This window comes from Serinus canaria, chromosome 3, assembly GCF_022539315.1.
Source record: "Serinus canaria isolate serCan28SL12 chromosome 3, serCan2020, whole genome shotgun sequence".
NCBI classification, from domain to species: Eukaryota; Metazoa; Chordata; class Aves; order Passeriformes; family Fringillidae; genus Serinus; species Serinus canaria.
The window spans coordinates 107,752,128-107,767,146 of record NC_066316.1 but is presented as its reverse complement, the minus strand read 5'-3'; the positions used below and the strand labels follow the sequence as shown (position 1 = coordinate 107,767,146).

General features: G+C 42.1%; 1 protein-coding gene across 9 annotated transcripts in view; it reads left to right on the top strand.

The window, feature by feature from the left end:
- The window catches only part of RUNX2 (RUNX family transcription factor 2), a 217,863-nt gene that overhangs the window by 190,877 nt on the left and 11,967 nt on the right, over positions 1–15,019 (top strand). The window lies entirely within an intron of this gene.

Below are 15,019 nucleotides of genomic sequence, written 5' to 3'. Positions count from 1 at the left end.
TCTCAGGCTTAAACTACTCATTTCCTGGAACTTGTTTGGAAATTCAGCTACATCTAAAATAAGTATACTCATGGCATGCAAATGGGAAAATTCTAGCCAAAATCAATTGGCATTTGCTAAATCATTCTGCAATTTATGATAGCAGAATTTGGCCCTGATCAGGAGCACAGTAGTCTCAAGCACCACCAAAACAGCCATTTCTCAAGGCTGTTCTTACATTTGGCCTATATTCTCAGACATGCCAGGTGGTTTGCAAATCTGTTTGGCACCAGGACTTTATGTGATCCACACCCAGGTCATACAGATTACAGAAACCCAGGATTGATTGTCTACTGCCCCCAACAGCCGCAGGGAAAAACAACATCTTAATCCACAGCCCCAAGCAGAAACCCTGGGGAGCCCCAGGCTGTGCTTCCCAAAAGTTTCCCTTGGCATTGTGTGACCTATCCCTGAATTTAGGAGGAATCACAGAATATTCTGAGCTGGAAGGGACACACAAGCATCTCCAAGTCCAAGAGCCCACTGTTGTGAACACACAGAAAAGAAAAGCTGAGAGCAATTTATATTTGTAAACTTAAACCTTCCCTTTCTAAAATTTCCCTTCCACTGCTCAATTTGATATGAGAGGGTGGAGGAGTCACCTCTTGCTTTCCACAGAGATGGCTGTGTCAGGAATGATCTTTGTAGCTTGCCATCAAAGGGGGCAGACAGACAGCTGGGGAGCATCCACATCTGGGTGCACTGGTGTTTTTATTGCATGTTGCATTCCGTATAAATTCCGTATGGAGTCAAAATCATTTTGGACTCGGTTCCTCCTCCAAGCCAATACCTTAATTAGAAATGGTTTGTTTGGTTGTTTTCCTGAAGGAGAGCTGCCATCCAAGGGCATTACTATGGGTTTACACATCACTGTGCTCTTAATATCAAAGCTTTCATTTGGCTGGAGGCTTCCCTCCCTGTGGGGGAAAGGTTTCTGGGTGAGTGCTGGAGGTTGCACAATCTTTTCCCAACAGAAAAGTGAAGCCCAAATTGGAGTCTGTTGTGATAATGCACGGGAGGAAGTCAAGAGCAAGTCTGTGTGGTCTGAGTGAGATAACAGGCAGAGTCTCCTGTACCCCAACCATGTCAGATTGTAGCCTGATGGCAAATTCCTGTGTGTCTATTACAGCAAGAAGTGAGAAATCAGATAAAACAGAAACATTTGCAAGATGTCCATTTACAGTTACAATATGGCCGCTTTGATGACAGAAAACTTCTTGGTCAGATTCAAGTGTCCAGATTGTCCAGAGAGGGTGTGCAGTTTCACTCCCTGGGGATATTCCAAACTGTCTGGACACAATCGTGAGCCATGGGCTCTGGGATGACTCACTGTGTTTCCTTCCAATCTGACCCATCCTGTGCTTCTGTGATTTTGTGATCTCTTTGGATTAGTTGCTTGCCCCTGAGTTGCACTGAACAGTCTGAACTCTGATGTTGTACCTGCATGAAGTCAAAAGAAGACTCTGCCTGGAAATGGTGGCAACCTGAGTAAACAAGACTGATACAAAATAGAGAATAAATTAGTATTTTTGTTTTGATGGTTGGAGATGGTAAAGATTGACTGTGTGGGTCTGTCTTGGTTACGCAAAGCTGGAAAATAAATCTAACCTGTCCCAGCCTCAGCTTGCTGTGTTATTCTCTTGTTTGGAAAGTGAGGCTTCCTACCTTGAGAAGGTCCCTGACAGTGCTTTTTAATTAGCCAGTAGGATAGTTTTTAAAAGAAGTAAGAATCCATCAGCAGGGACTTCTATTAACTCAAAACATTGTTCTCCCCATATGAGACTTACACCAAATTCCTCCCAGTTTTTGGTCTAACATTACTTATGCTAAATGGAGATGTATTAAATATTGTCAGGAAGGAAAATTTGCATGAAGCAGTCCTGACGATTGAAGTTATGAGCAGTAGAGGAAACCTTTCCCTTTTCTCTTGCTCTCTCATCACTGGCACAGGAATCCTGTATCTACCACATCTTTGCCTTTGTTCTACAAGGCAGAAAAAGGATGCAAGGAAGTCTTGCAAAAGAGGCAAACATCCTCCACCAAAAAGGCAGTGCTGAGCTATTGGTTGAGTTCTTGCTTAAATGTGCCATGCACGCGTTCTGCACCACACATTTCCTTACCACCCTCATCACAAGAGTGGAAAATCTGACAAGTAATTTTCTGTGGGGACATAAAAATGCAGGATGGAAACCTCTAAGCTGCGTGGTCTTTAAGGAGCAATCATCCATTGAACTAAAGCTATATCCAAAATTACAGTATCTTGCTGATAGATGACATAAACCAAATTTGTTACTTAGAGAGGCATGTTGATTGGCTTCATGCTGGGCACGCATGGAGAAAGACATCTAGGCACTCTTTCATCCAGATGAAATTCCTAAGTCAATCAAATAAACATCATAATAATAAGGTTAATCTGGTCTTTACTCATTCAATAGAGAAAAGCAGAGATGTGGATCTAATTACATAAATACTGTAAAATCAGTTTGCATTTATCTCTTTCCACATGTCCTTGGTACAGCCCTGGTTCAGCATGCTTAACACGGCACTTTTTGGTCTGAATGATTTAATTCTGGGGCTAAAGACATTCAAGATTTGTTTGAACAGGAAAATCTTGTTTTCTTTGGAGCATTTTGAAATAGGCATAATTACAGAGTTGCAAATGCGATGCTCTGCTTTAAGGAGCTGTCAGCATTTCCATATTAAACCACTATTTTCAGGGGTTAACAGAATTGCCAGAAAAAGAAAAAAAATTTAAAAGAGTGGAAAAGAAGAGTCCATTATGGGATGAAACTTGGTGTTTAGATTTTTAATCCAGGAGGTTGGTTTCAAAATCAAATTGTGCAAAATTAATTTACACTGTATGCTTGCAAAACTGCTCGTGTCACTTTTTTCATACTTTTTTTAAAATCAGCCCACAATAAAGCCTACTTATTTTGCTTGTTTCTACTGTACACTGCTCTTTAAAGTTAATGTCATTTCCATACAATACCCCCAATGTAATATGCCTTAGAGGCAGCATAGATTGAATAAGTGACTTGGAGCCAGGGACTCCCAAGTTTATAATTTAGCCGCTGACTCACTGTGTGGCCTCAGGCAAACCACGTAACTCCTATGTCCTCATCTATGGTATGGTCTCAATTTTCCATTGTGTTGCACAACATGTAAGGAGCTCTGCTCATGTTCAATAGGAGCTTAACCCGATGGTGAGTGGGTTACTGGAGCCGTGTCGAAGATATGAGACTTACAACTCCCACTCAGCAGGTTTTGTCTATTCAGATAATCTGCAGGAGACCAGTCTTCAGTGAGCTGGTCCAGGTGGGCACTTGGTGGGTGTATCTCCACCTGTAATATCTGTGTTGTGGAGAAAAGTCTGTCTTGGTGCTGGCACTGAATTAAATTACATTCCTCAAAAACCAGTAGAGGAACTGGGATGTTGTTTTGAAATGTGTAGGTTTGCTTTGTTCTGGACCTTCAGGATACTCAGCTCTTACTGTCCCTTTCTGTACTTCAGCTTTCCTCAGCTCTTCATGTGTTTCTACACTGTCCCTTCATGGCTGAGCTTTTCCTCTATCATAAAGCCATTTGCTTTTGCATACAGCAGAGTCAAACTTCTGTTACATATTATTTGAGTCACATGGGGAAGAAAACACAGACAGCTTGTGTAGACAGTGGATGAAGGAACAGTGAGATTTTTTTTTCCTGAAAAACAACACCCCCAAGGAAGTAGGTCCTTCAGCATTTAGCCAAGCCTGAGAAGGGCCCTTTTTTCAGCAAGTGCTGTCCTGGTGTGCATCTCTGTGAACAATATTGCATTTGTGGGGTCAGGAGAGTAGAAATACAAATTTAGAAAAGAGTGTTTCATCACTTCCAGTCCTCCATATCACAGGCAAATGTACACTGGTGGTAAGTTCAAATGTGTCTGCCCAGGCCACAACACATGCCCTCTCCCAGCCCCCTACAGCCATCCACAGACCTGTAATTAAAGATCAAGATTAGCAGCTGAAACATGCCACAGACGAAGAACAAGAAAGGCTCAATGGTCTGCCACTGGCCTGGGTCAAGAACAGCAGAGAAGTGGTGAGACAGCCAGATCTAGTGAGATGGGACTCTCAGACAGCCTTCCCCTCTCTGAAGAGATCTTTGTTCAGTCAGAGGATCATGAACAACACCCTGGTTTTAAAAATTGTCTCCCTTCCTCTTCATCCCCTGCCTACACAAGCTGCCAATAGTTGATCACTTTCTGACCTCAGGTAAAACTTCCTATCGTGCAGCGTCTCACTGCACAAGCCCCACAGGCTGACCACATATTTTGTGAAGAACTGTGTCTTTTCTTTTTTATTTCTTTTTTTTTTTTCTAATTTTCCACTTTGTAGATTCATGTGGTGCCTTTGTGGGCTTGTCCTGGAGGACAACTTACCTCAAAGGGAGTTTTTTCTTGATTGGTTTTCAGTTCTGATTGTTAGAGACCCTCCCATGTCCTCACACTGTTTTCTGTATTGCTCATTTGGCAGGGCTCATGCAGTCCCAGTTTCCTGTCTGTGGAATGGGAATGATAGTGTATGATATCTTATAATACATATGGAATTATGAAACACAGCAAATCCCACTGTGATCCAGTATTCTCTGCCAGTTAACAAAATAGTTTTATGTCTCTGAGCAGACATGTCCGTACAAAGATCTAGATTTGTGTCCTGCCTTTAAACATTCATTTTCATCTTGGATATGGATCCCAAGCTGAACTGTTGGAAACTTCCAGTATAATGAGATACTTGTAGAAGAATATTTTATTGTGAATGCAGGAAGTATTTTGAAATATTTTGGGGTTTTGGGCAGTTTCAACACTCAGCTGTATTTACAGTTTTTCTCCATTCACCTTGTGAAGTTGTTTTCTTCCTGTCGTTTTCTTGCTGGCTGGCTTTCCTTATAAGAGAGAATCTCCATTGCTTCACAGCAGATATGCAGATCCCAACATGTATGTGTAAATCCAGCTAAAGCAGAACCATGTCAGGCTGACTTGACCTGCAATATTTTTAATTTGTTTAGACCTGACCTGAACAATTTTCAGATCGTGTTGACCCTGAGTGAGTGCTTTGCTTCAGCTTTCCTGAGGGAAAATGGAAACAATTCAGGAAAATCAAGCTTTTCCTGGGGGCAGCTCTGTCTCTGTAAAAAACAAACTTGGTATTAAAAAAGAAACAAATAAAATGAAAATTTCTCAGTGGCTCTACTTGCTACACTAAAAGAATATGCATCTAAAAGAATATGATTTCAATCTACTGAAACAGCAGTGTTTGAATTCAGCACTTCAATAGTAAAGAGGTTTGTCTTCCACCACCTAGTCAATATTAGCCAGCTGACAGCTAGTCTAGCATGGTGTGAGACAAACCTCGTAAAACTGGAGAGCTTTACAAAAATCAGAGTGTGTGATGACCCTAAAAATTAATACTTAGAAGGCACTGTATGCTGAGAGACTGGTAGAAACAAAAACCACGGATCTTTCTGTTGGAAGACACATAAAATTGACACTGTGTGATTTTACAGTGGTTTGTAGGATTTACAAGACATACTGCAAGTAGCACTTGCTAAAACTACAGCTCAAGATGTCTGGAAAGAAAAATATCTGCAGGAATGGGGAAGAGCAGCGTCAGCTGTTTAGAACGGCCCTCTGGGATGCCTTGGTGGGGTGAATAAGCGGTGATGTGGTTTGGTTGTCGAATGCAGCAGTAGAGGCAGAAGGTTGGGGTGGTTTATAACTTAATTCATCTTTGGAGGAGAAAGACTTCTCTTTTATACTTGAAGCATGGATGTAATGTTAAGAAGGGCTGAATGTCTACAGAGCTCAGTGACTGACTTTCTGAAGTGTCAGCTGATCTCAGCCTCACAGAAGTGACTGCAACATTTGTGTACTGCTGAGTGGCTCTCACTGAAGATGTCTGCCATGTCAGTACAGCTGAGCCAACTTTTCAAACCCGGTATTTTTAATCTATTCCTTTTTGCTAAAGGCTTTCCCAAAGAGGATCCTGAACCCTTGCCTTACACCATTCTTGCACACAATTAAATTCAATCTCCTCTCCCCTGAAGACATGGAGAGTCATGGTGCTCCTTGGGAACCAGTTGGCGGATGGTGCTGGTACTGGATGAAATTATATTTCACCAACAGTGCTCCATGTTTCTGCCCTTTGTTATGTCCAAATCCCACCAACCCAGCAAAGTGAAGGACCAGAGGAGCTGCTGGATGAGAGCTCTTCTCATCTCTGCATGGGTGTTTCCAAACCACCTGGCCCACTAGGAAAAAGACGACTTTCTCTTTAATAACAGATGGTGGTAGTGAGACATGAAAATTAGGACATATTTTCATTTGATATTGGAATATCATGAGCATCAGTTATTTTGGGAAGGAGTCCAAAAAATACTTGGAGAGAGTCTAAAACTGCAGATGAATCCGCAGGTTTATTTTATTGGGTGATTTCAGTTCTGCCAAATATTTGTAGTGTAAAGAAATCATAAAAATTGCTGGTGGTCCTCGCCTGGCGGGTACTTCTCACATATTTGAGACAGTTGTACGAACTGTGACAAGAATGTTTGATCTATTAGCTTAAAAACAAATTAGAGTCTTCAAGAGAAATAAATGAACTATAGATGGTAGAAATACATTTCTCTTATCTTAGAGAGACCAGGAATTTTTGCCCCCAGGCTTTATTTGCATTTAATTATCACAGTTTGGATTTCCTCTACTGCATGCATGGAGGTTTAGTCTGTCTCATTCCATCCTCTGTTCTGAAATAACATTAGTACCTGTTAATGATTATCATTGTCAATTATATATTCTGGTTACATGCACATTATAAGAAATATCAGTTTGTTTTAATAAATCTTCAAAAGGCAGCCTAAACCTGTGCCTTATCTCCTTTCTGCTTTGTAATTTATTTATTTTTATGGTTATGATATTTGAAAGACTCTGCATGCTCCGAGGGATTGTGAATGGGTATCTGCTCAGCGCTTGAATACTGAGATGAGAGACTAAAAAGGTTTTATTAAACAAAACTTTCCAAATGAAGCAATGGGGTCATGTATCTCAAAGACAAAGAAAGGAGTGAAGAATACAGGTCTAGAAATCCAAAGACTCTGTATGCATAAAAGACAGAGAACTGGTGAACCCATAGGTAGTTTATTTGACACATACTAAGCTGCAAAACATCTTGTGCTCACATTGTACTGATTATTAATTTTCTAACTTAGATTACTTTTTCTGCTAGGATAATAATTTCACTGTAGTCCTGACCTGGCAAAGGACTGATTGCCTCACTTCCCATTGGTCTGTAGGCATAAGGATAGTTCCATATAAAAAGATTTTCACTGCATTTCTAAAGAGAATTTTGTTTTGAGTTGTGCAAACTTGATATTTATGCCATTTGCCCATGTGGATTATTTTCATTCACTGGACCAGCACTGAAATGTTCACTCCAAGAGGAACACTTTCACCAAGCATTCTTTATGTGGTCTTTAAATAATCAACAAGAATACGCCTTTCTAAACCTGTGGGTAATGATTTTTCTGCTTGTTGCTACTGTATGTCACTTAAATGAATGGGGCATTTATATACTGTCCTTTCATCTGGGATATCAAAGCACTTTATAAATATGGACCAGTGGCTCTGATGTGCAACCACTGAACTGTGGCTGCCTTGGAGGTGGCATGCGGTTGACATTTGGCTAGCAAAGCACATTTGAACATCAGAAACTGTTGGTTTCCTCAGGAAGGCTTGGAGGTGTGGGGGGTTGTGACTATCTGAGTTAACCTCCTAACACATACCTGCCCCAACACGGGAAAGCAACACCACTGCCCACCTTCCAGTGAGGGAAAATACAGTCTTGGCTAAGAGCATGACCAAAGAAGCTTCCATCAGCTGGATCACTGATTTTATTCCAGTCCAAGACCATGACTGCCAAAAATTATTACCATATGGGAAGCTGTAAATTGCCCCAAGAAAATGATCTTGGTGGTCCCAGATTAGTTTCACATGGACAGGTGTCTGCACCACAAAACCACAGTCACAACTGCTGCCAGCTGCTGTGGGTTTCAGAATGGAGGTCCAGCACTGCCTGGGCAGTGGTAACACAAGTGGTGGTTCTAGAGGTGGCATCTCAGGGCTGGAGAGATGAGGCTGTTTGTGTCTCTTTAGGTGTTTCTTCACCACTCTATCCTGAGCTGTTAGTGAGCTTGTATGGTGCTCTCCATCATTGTTGTTGCAGGTGCTTTCTCTTACCTTCACACAGAGTCCCCCCCAGCCCTGCTTCCACTCTGCTAAAAGGATGCAACAAAAATTTTCAGTGGGGCTTGTGTGTTGAACGTGTTAAGTTCAGACCACACAACTAGGCTTTAACATCTTTGGTACAGCTTGGAAAATCCTCCACAGGACTGGAAGGGCCTTCTGGGTCACTAATCCCAACCTCCCACTGCTGCAGGCTTTCACTTTGCATAATCCTGTAGAAAAGCTGACTAATCTTCAAAAACGTGGACAATCACAGGAAACCTCAAAAGCTCTTTATATAAAAAAGGTGTCAAATCTGTTTTGCACCCCTCCAACACCTTTCATCCAAAACTTGTAATGAGTTTTGCAAACATGGATTTAAGAATTGCTATACCAGTGGGAGGGAGGAATTATCAATTATCCTTACTGTATTTGAGAGGAAGAATTTGAAAGACAGTGAAATTATGAAGCAAATCCCCATTCTCATTCAGACAAAGCTCTTAGTGGCTTGAGGATGTTGGCTCCAATGGAAATATCCAAGACCATCCAACCAAATCAATTAGACAGCCAGGAATTAAAATCAGTGTTCCTGACTGTTTTTATCTGCCTTTTAAGCACTGAAGTGTGCAATAGCTTAAGATTTTCCACCTGTCAGCCTCACTATTTCTTCCAGAAGAAATGGGTACTACATCCTATTTCTTCTGTGAGATAGCATGAACATCATCCCCTCCCTGAAGCATTTAAAGTCAGGTTGGACAGGGCTCTGAGCAACCTCATCCGTTGAGGATGTCACTGCTCACTGCAGGGGGATTGCACCAGATGACCTTTAAAAGGCCCATTTCACCTCAAACTATTCTGTCATTCCATAATTCTATGATGTACCATAGTTAAGTGCACTCCAAGTGGGCAGGAGGTCCTGTTATAGCAAAGAAAAATATCAGCAGCAGATCTTAGGAGTTTTTTTTTTTATCTGTAGAAAATACAACACAGAGAAATGACCTTTATTCATTTTCACATCATCAGAAAGATGAAACTGAGTCTATCTTCAAACTCATGGAAACACACATTCCTTCTTCAGGGTGAATGAATCCTGAGCAATGCACTGTGTTCTGTGGAAATGTTTTGCCTTTATCTTGAAGCCAAATGCTACCCTCAGTCTCATAGACTCTTGGTTGAATTTGACCTTTCTGATTTTCTAGCACATTTTTTTAACTTGTAAATGTAGTTTGTGGCTAAATGGCCATGGAGCTATTCATCAATCAGCAGATGATGGTAGAATTGTCAGGATTCTTAACAGCATTAGTAAGTGGAGAAACTAGTCCCCACAACCTTGAAGCACCACTGTTTCACATTATTGGTGCTAAAATAATTGTTTGGGTCCACCTTTGATCAACACATCTTTTAAGATTTTCTTAAAATTTGTTACTTTAACAGCTGATCCCACTCCTACTGTAAATTCCCTCCTACTCCCACTCCTACTTTACTGGATAAAAAACTATCTTTTTGTAGATTTTCTAAGCATTTAAGTTGACTTGAAAGCTCTCTAAATGAGTCTAATTTAACAGTGAAAGAGGGAATGTGTGCTCTCCTGATCTCCTGTGCAGATTCTATACTGGCAAATGTTGGTAAAACTGTGCTTGCAAATTTGTCCATAAAACAGTTGGAGGGTTCAAATCAGGAGGCAAAATTCAGGATAAAGAAGTGCAAGGGACAAATGCTGATGCACCTGCTAACACTGAGAAGCATCAAACCCAAAGATTTGCTAGACCTGGAGTAAGAAGCTGGGTAGTTTGAACCAGGACATTTCAGATTACATTTCAAAACTCACTTTTAACTCATGCTGCTGTTCAGGGATTACTCCAGCAACATGAAAAGGGGAGTTGTTAATACATGATGTGCTCAACAGGACTGGCAGATCTTACCTCAAAATGCTTGGTTTTGCTGGCATCTGTCCTGGTGCAGTAGTGTATTTTTAAATCACTTTAAGAAGTGTCCTCTTTGAGATTTTTATTTGCTGTTTGGTTGTTTGGTTTTTTTCTGTGACACATTACCTTTCCTTCTCTTATCAGAGCCATTCTGGTGAGAGGTAGACATGGACCTTTGATTATTTTTTATTAAGGACAAGTTAGGGGTGCTTTAATTAGGGTCATGTGCTCATTTCAGGCATCCTAAAAATTAAGGTCCATCTCTGTTCTGGAAAGCTCATTTCAGGCAGCTTTTTCACAGGGGCAGCTCCCAAAATTTCCCAGATATGTTTCTTAACAATTTACTGACTTTGGGTCTTGGAGAGCCAAGGTAAGCCATGGAGATGAGTACCAAATTTGGGGTATTCACTCCACTAAATTGTGAATGCCCTGAAGATTGCAGTGCTTGAATTTTTTTATAAATGATAGAATTCAGGATGATGACAAAGTTGATGGACATATCTCAACTGACTGACTGCACCACTCTACATTTGGTGCTGATTCAAGCCCCATCTCTAACTATAATGTCACAAGGACTGGCCAAGTGCAGTACCTCCTTCTGGTGCACAGAGTATGTTGGGCTGTGTAATTCAGTCCAGGCCTCTGCTGCTGTTACAATGAGAGCATTACCTGAAGTCCGAGCTATGCAGGGATTATTTGGGGTTCTCCTGGTAATTTCTGATGACAGAACCACTTTCCCGAGGTGAAGAAAGACTGAGAAGAGATGCTGTCTTGAAATGGGCTTGTTTCTCTGTGATGATTCAGTTAAGCCTATGAAACAGATGTATAGGTGGGCAGTGGTTTTGTGTTGGCTTGTTTTAGTTTTTATCCTCGCAAGACTTAATGCTTTCCCTTGTAAGTCAGGATCCTGCATGAGTTTGTTTCCCTGTTGAGTCATTTATGAATTTCAGCAGCTGCACCTTGGCTCCTCCACATCCCTCCTTCACCAGCCTTTCTCTTCTTGCATTCCTGGTGGCATCCAGGGTCTTTCTGACTTTGGTCTCCTGATAGTCCTGGTGTAGCTCAGACTACCCAGCTGGCTGTGCTCCCAGCTCGCAGTCTGTGTTAAAGACAAAATGCTGTCTTTTTACAGCTCAGTTTCTTTCCATAAAGTTAATCAAGCAGCCTTCCTTTTACAAGGCAGCAGATCCTTTGGCATTTCTTCCTTTGGCATGCTGAAGATTCCCAATGCTGCCAGGTTTCCCCCAAGATAGAGAGAAGCTTCTTGCCCTGGAGAAGAGCTGTTCCCTAACAAGGTACTTGTATTGTGTCCTTGGAAAACTTCGTCTTCCCATGTAAACATGTTGTTGGGGATATCTTTGTATTTCTATTAGAGATGAGCAAAAGCCATGAGGCTGGATCTAAAGTTAGTCAAACTCTGAGGAGTAGGGAGTAGGAACTCGATGTGTGCTTTTTGGCTGGAGCTGCTCTCCTGTCTGCACAGCCGAACACAAAAAGCATCGCTGGGCTGTTGGGGAAGCTGCTGACACAACTGAGAAACTGAGTGGTGAAGGCTTGTCATCAAAATCAACAAACCTGAAGGCAAATGGGAACCTGGTGGTGTGAGTAATCATTACCCCTTGCCCAGCCACTTGGAGCAAACTTTCTCTACTCAATAATCACCAGGTTTTATGAAAGGAAACAAACGAATTGCAGATGAAGCACAGAGCAAAATGTCCCTGCATTGCTCTTATTGGGGAAAAAGAAAAAATCTCCTTCTTTGGGCTTAGTTTGTGCATGACTTTGCTGTGTAGTGAGCTGCAAACGGTGGCCTCTCAGTTCATTAATTGACAAACACCATCCCCTAAACATTTCCAGGCACAGTCATTTTCTTTTCTCAGGTTTACTCAGTAGTTCTTACTGAGGTTTACATTTTTCCATGCATGTACTGAGAATAAACTTGCCTCTACAATCTCATCTCTTGTGCTCTGAGAAATTTTGATAATGTAATTCATAGGCAGATACATTTTCTGGGTCTTTCTCTTTTTGCAGTTCTCCTGGCTTTGGCTGTTTACTACTCCCTTTACAGCAAACTGCCCTATTTCCCAAATACCGCAGGACTTTCTGAACTGCAGCATTTCATTCCATTTGTCTCTCTTTTTAAGAGGCTGATCTGTCTTAAAGAAATTTTTCTCATTTAAAAATAATTTTGCTGTGGTTTTACAGTCAGCATGGTTCCCCCCAAAAGAAACAAAAAATCCCTGCAGGCCTATTTCTTCTCCTTCTCCCATGATTACACTGGTGTAAATGACACTGGTGCCAATGGAATTATTCCTGTTTTACACCCGTATAAAAGAGACCAAGTTCTGAAAGATGGGACATATTCAACATCTTCACAAAATTATATTAGGGCAGAAGGGTATCTCCATCTATCAAAAGGGATCTTAAACTGCTCTTTCATCTTCAATGTCTCAAATAGGGGAATATAACCATCCACCAGCAGGATACAACAACCCCCAGGGTGAAATCTACAATTCTTTTAGCAGGGAGAAAAGGCAAAGGCAGCACAACACGGCCCCTTAGGAATGGGCCCAAGGAATACAGTGTCCAGCTGAAATTAGTGTTACTATTTGCCTCCTGGAAATGGTTGGGAAGCCCAGCCAAATTCAGGGCTCCAGCCTACTGGAGCAGCTGCAGTGAGGGCAGACTCTGTTCCCCAGCGCTCGCAGTCCCAGTGACAAACAGCAATCAGACCGCGGGCCAGCAAGAAGTGGAGCCAGGCAGAACTAAAATATCCCTGTTGGAGTGCGGTCCCATGAGGACAGTGTTATGTCGTACCAGAAACAAAGAGAAGAGCACATTTCCAGTCTCAAAGACTTCTCTGTCCCATTAAGGAAAGCTTCAGACTACAATTAGAAAAAAAACAAGAAAAAGAGACATAGCCACAGCATGCCAGTTTGCATCCAAATGCAGCCTAGAAAAAGCAGTTCTGCTCCCAGGAGAAGGCTGCTAGCACCCTCTTAGACTGGCGGCTCCAGCCATCTCACACAGGAGGGTGGGAATGTGACCCTGGACAGAGACCATCCCTCCCCCAAACCCAGAGCCACTGAGTAAATATTGACTCAGAGAGAGGAGTGGCTGAATCACTCCTTCCTATCCTAACAAGGTGTTTGCCTCTGCCCAGCGAGTGAACAAGCCCACCCTGCACAGCCCAAAATATCAGACAGGAACTGGTGCCCATGGTGATCAAAAGACATGGATTCAGACAGAGAGACAGAGCACCTCTGTTTCGGTAGGATTGACGTGTTTGTTTGCTCTCAGAGTGGCCAAATGCCTACTCCATTAAGTTATTCAGCAGGACACATGGTCGGAAGGATGGATAGGTGGAGGGATGAGGAACTTGGAGCCCCCTAGTGCAGTTCTGTCCTTATCACATGCAACACCTCTCAAATTCTCTGATTGCCGTTCCACAGCTGCTGATGGTGTGATTTCCTACACCAGTTAATGGTACAGCAATGGTACACCCTATGTTCATGAAATCTCTGCCCCAAGATGCACTGAAGTAACAGTGGATTTGTAGAAAGGGATAGGAAAAAGCCCAACTGTCTCAGTTGTTCAGTTGTTTCCAGCTCAGGATTTGACCTGGGTTGGATGATTTGGATCATACCTCTAAATCTCTTTATAATTTAAGGGTATTAAAATAAAGCCCGGGAAAGACCTGGGAGACAAATGGTGGTGACCACTGACTGGAGCTGTGAGTGGGTGTTATGAACTTTTGGGTGGCTCCTAGCTTGTGTAATCCAACTGGATACAAGAGAAGGCTAAATTCATTGTTGCAAGCACAGGTCTGGATTTCATTTCATGTCTGCTACAGATTTCCTAACTGGGTCACCATGCTAGCCTGGAACACAGGCATTATATGTTCCTCCTCCACTGAGATGTTACAGAGCTCAGGATTTGATGGTTTAAAAACTGGTTGAAGATCTCCCAGAAAAAGGATGCATAAGAAAAAGCATATGCTATGGATCTCTTTATATATGCTACGTTACCAAAAATGTTGTATTTATGTATTTCAAAACTGGGCACTGGGCTACATTTTCATTCCCCAGTACAAAGGCAAATACATTCCAAACAAAGCAATGTTGTTTCAACAAAGCAAGGGTTGAAATCTCTCCAGGGCTTCATTCTGTCTCATTTAGATCGGGCATAAGATCTTAAAGCAGAGTTTAGTGGTCGGCCGATCACGCTCCTCTGGGAAATGACAGAGTGGTAATTCAAAAGGGGTAGTGAAGTACAGCATTGTCTTGGTCTGCAGGACTGTTCTTCAATAAAACCAGCGTCTCACCCGGCTTACAGGAGAACATTTTGTTCCAAAGGAGCTGTGGCTCTTCAATAAACAAAAGAATTCACCTCCGGCTAGACTTGGGTGTAAAATGAAAATGTTATTGGAGACAAAATGTCTTTGTGAAGACAGCATTTCCATGATGCCTGCCACAATTGCCTGGGCATATCGAGCAGTTGAAGTGAAAAAGGATAAAAGGTACATCTCCAAGGCATTGACTCCATGGGTGTTTGAAACTTCTTTCAGGCTTGGGAAGTGGTTTCAGCCCAGGCTGGGAGCTCTGAGGGAGGGGATAAGCAGCCTGGGTCCTGTCTGGCCATGGATTAGCACTCACCCTTTTTGTAGTAAGGACTCAGATTTGATCACAAGTGAGTTGAATCTTTCAGGGCTTTCCTGAAAGCATTTCCTTGGAGTAAACAAGTTCTCCCACATCTGACACAAGAGATTGGGAAAGCATCCCCAGAGTACCTAAACACAAAAAAC